The sequence below is a fragment of the Amia ocellicauda genome, chromosome 22 (genome assembly GCF_036373705.1).
Source record: "Amia ocellicauda isolate fAmiCal2 chromosome 22, fAmiCal2.hap1, whole genome shotgun sequence".
NCBI classification, from domain to species: domain Eukaryota; kingdom Metazoa; phylum Chordata; class Actinopteri; order Amiiformes; family Amiidae; genus Amia; species Amia ocellicauda.
In genome coordinates this window covers 4,444,820-4,448,976 of record NC_089871.1, presented here as the reverse complement: position 1 = coordinate 4,448,976, position 4,157 = coordinate 4,444,820, and positions in this window count along the sequence as shown.

Here is a 4,157-nt window from a genome sequence, read left to right as displayed (position 1 = left end):
TGTCACCAGAAACGAATGCCTCTGAACTCCGATGAATCAACACACAAATAAGAAAAAATGCCCTCGGAGTTTGCGGCAATCCGCGGCCATTACTTCAGCGCGTTACCAGTAGCGTGTGTATTAAGATCATCGTTTAACACCGTTTAACAAGACAGAAATCCCAAGTTCTAAATTGGAAATTCATTCCCCCAGGTAATTTTAATATGAGAAACTGGAAACGCATTTGATCTGGCCTAATTTCAATTAATTAGATGGGATGACTGTTTCTGTAGACCCAGAGGGTTCGTAATGGGGGCTGGGGGCTGGAGGAACACATTGGAAAGTATAAAAGTGCCATCAATAAACTGCTGGAGACTAATTATTTCACAAATCTGTTTCCCAAAGTCTCGACATTTTAACACAGGATTGTACCCTAATTACTGGTCACATCATCTATTACCACGGCTCTACCCATAGTGAATACACTGCACAGACTTTTAATGACATCTCCACTGCCTGCTATTACGGAGGGCCTTCAGACGCGAGCGCGCTCAGTGTAATAGTCTTAACCCTTTCACCCCGAGCCTCTTCTCACACAGCTGCCGACGCACACGGCACAACACAACAACACGCCACACGTTCGCGCGGTCACCCTCTGCACCGACACATTAACCGCGGAGGGGCAGGTCACCGGGAGAAAGGGGGAATTATTATTCATTATTCGAATCATGCGTGTTAAAAACAGCAGCACCTTCGGTCGCAGCTGGAGTGACCCCCGACCCCTACACTTGAGGGTAACCAGCACTGGGGGTTGAATTTGGGTGGGACGGGGACGGGAAAGAGTCCTACATTTTATAATCTGCTTGAGGCTATTGTTTGGTCTTCTCTAGCAATGAGCATCATAGGAACTATTTCGCTTTTAGTAAGGACAGCCTCTGTGTTAAATGTTGTTGCTTATTCCTTCTTCTTCTAACTATTATTACTATCGTCATAAGCAGCAGCCGTACGCCGAGGCCTATCTGAGAGGGCTGAAGTCAACGTCTCATTCGGCACTTGTCCATCTCATGTTGCATCGAAATAAAACCAATCAGAACTGGAGTCCTCCATCCCCGTGGCTCCCCCATTCTCCCACACTGAAGAACAGTCAACCTCTTACGAGAGGCATCTCCTAATTAATTGGGCTAATTGGCTCGGTGTGTGAATAGGCAGCTGGCCCCGGCTCTGGGCTCAGTGTGTGTGCCGGGGTATAAAAGGCTGGCGTGCTCTGCGACTTTGCCGTTTTCCAGTATCTATTCATCGGCCCTGAAAGGCACTCGGGGCTCCATTGAGAGAAAAAAAAAAAGACTTCATTGGAAAATACAACCAATCTAATCACAGGAGATTATCTGTGTCTAATAGTCGGACGAGTGGTTGTGGTCTTCCTGATTACGGTGCGTGGAGAAGAAAAAAAAACAGTGCCCTGTGACGGTGCAGAAAAACACAACCTATAAACGCACAGACATTATAATATACAGGGCATTAGACCCCAGACAGACAGACAGACAGATGCCCACACCTGTGCACTAATAACATGCCTTCTGCTCTCAGCTCCCTAGAGTTCACTGTACGTCTTCACATAGGACCCAATAAAGCCCAGTTCTAACTACCGACCATCAAGGTAAAATCTCATGCAGGTCAAGCAGTGAACAAGACCACAATACCCAACTCAGGGCGCTCTCTTTCACTTGGCACATCCCGGGGGAATGGCACACACGGGTATAGCACACTTTACGCACTGGCATCGGAACGGGTTGATTCTGGACACCAGCGTCCAAACCTGTCTGAATCTGTGGAGCGCAGGGCTAGTTTAAATGTTACTTATTCTGTTTCTGGATACATAAAAATGCAAGTGATGAAATCGGCTGGAATGGAAACATTCCTTTGCAATTTACAAAAAAAAATTGCATCGATGGACACGCACACAAACACACTTTCATCAAGAGGGAAAAAAACAAAGCGTCCTTCAGATATGAACTGGTTTTCTCCGCTCCGATCCCGGCGGAGAGAATACAGATGCGGCGGTCTGACACGCACACACACAAACTCGTCGTGCGGTGTGGAGTACTTCGCCGTGGCAGGCTGGCTGAGCAGCGATGGAGCTCCCAGTATTATCATTCATCCCTACTAATGCTGGGCCCGGGGTCTCGTCACAGGGCACAGGAGCAGCCGGCACTCTCTACCTCCCGGGGTTTCCATTATCCTGACACCATTTTCTAAAATGGAGGTCATATCAGGTGCCATTTTCCACCCGCTTTTTTAAATGCACTATTTTCCCCGGGAAATCACACACACATTATGCTTAAGTGGAGCAGCTACACTGCCGAGGACTGAACTTCCCCCATTGTGGCTGAAACAATGAAGGGAAAAAAACAACAAAACAAACACAACAGAGCGCTCGAGTTTTTATTCTGCACTGTGAAGATGTAGAGTCAGTCCGTTTAGCTTACTCTTGGACACGCTTCACACTTAAGCTGTGCGGTAAGACGTCCGCATTGTCACGATTTCTAATTTCTAATTCAAGGAAAACATAAAAGATCATTATGAGGCACCGTGTCACTGATGTTCATTCTCACTGCCATAAGGCCTCGGGCACCGCTGTTTAAACAGATTGGGTTAAACGCTGTATTTGTGGAACAAGACAAGGATACCAACATTGTCTCCAGTCTTCTCCTGCTTTCTCTCCCTCGGAAAAAAAATAAAATCCTTGCTTTGGTTTTTTTGAGCTTCTCCTGAGCGCCGATTTCATTCTCTGACCAAAAAACAAAAGCCAGAAAGAGAGAAACAAACAAGAAGACAAAAACCCTATTGTCTTCATCTCTTGCAGAAAACAAAATACTTACACTGAGCACCAGTACAGCCAAAGCAGTTAATAACTGGAGCTCTTATACATGCAGCCAATTTCCCTGTGCTCTCCACCACACCAGATTTCACACCAATTTCGCTGCAAAAGACACACTTCCATTTCACACCAGCAGGGTTAATTTCACTCTCGTTTTGTTCTGGTTTTCATTTATTTATTTGCTTGTTTTTTTTTCTCCCCGGACGATTTTGTTTTCCATGGTTTCATTTTTTTTTTTTCGGTCTCTCTCATTCAGGTCCTGTGCTGAAAGATGATTATCCATGCAAACAAGTCTGTGCTTCTTCAGATGAGAACGTGATAAAAATCAAATCACCATTGCGCTCTCTCTCTCTCTCTCTTCCTCTCTCCCTCCCTCCTGGGGTGCCCTATGGCACGGGGAGCCGGAGGGGGCCACGGAGAAGAATCAACTTTCCTCTTTATTGCTCAGTTTTATAATGAAGAGTTTGAAATAGATTATATGTTTCTAATTGTGTGAAGCCAGTGTGTGTAGAACAATTAGAACTGGCGTGTGTGAAACAGACGCTGATAACGCAATGCGCAAGTGGCACTACGGAGCTCGACGGCAGTCCCCCGATCAGGACGTGGTATGTTTGTTATGCTTGGTTATGGATGTGGCTTCCAAACGAGTATCAGTTTGGCAGTGGCCGTCCACGGCTCGTAATCCGAGCGGAAGAAAGCAGCAAAGTTTCCCTGAGAGGAATCCATTAGTGCAAAGGCCTCTCTTACACAAACTGCACAGTTCGCAAGCACTGTACCAAAATTGTTTTAATTCCCATCAAATACAAGCAGAGCTATTCTACATTAATATTATTCTATATATCAATGGAGCGACACCTTACCGGCAGACAGATGATGTAATTAATTCTCGGACTGCCTCTAAAGGGGAGGGAAATGGGGATACATAAACACAAACTAAACATCTGCGTTCGTAACCTTGCGCAGGGAGGGTGTGCATCCAGGATGGCACGGAAAAACAAAGTGCTCTTTGTCGGGGACATTTAGTATTAGCACCATATGGAAATGTGCTAATGCAGTATCGTTAGAGTGGAAAATTTATCATAATGGCACACTTTTTCTTTATTGGGCGACATAAACATTTATCTCATTGTAATTTCACTTACTGCTTACTTTCAGCTGTTTTGGAAGTCGTAATTGTGATTACGAATGGCACGAGGAGCGCGGCGACGGCTCTGCATGTCAACAGCATCGGGGCACACGTTTAACTCCTGCAGCAGCACGCCCTGTCACGTATCAGAGACAGATTTCTAGAAGACCCCCC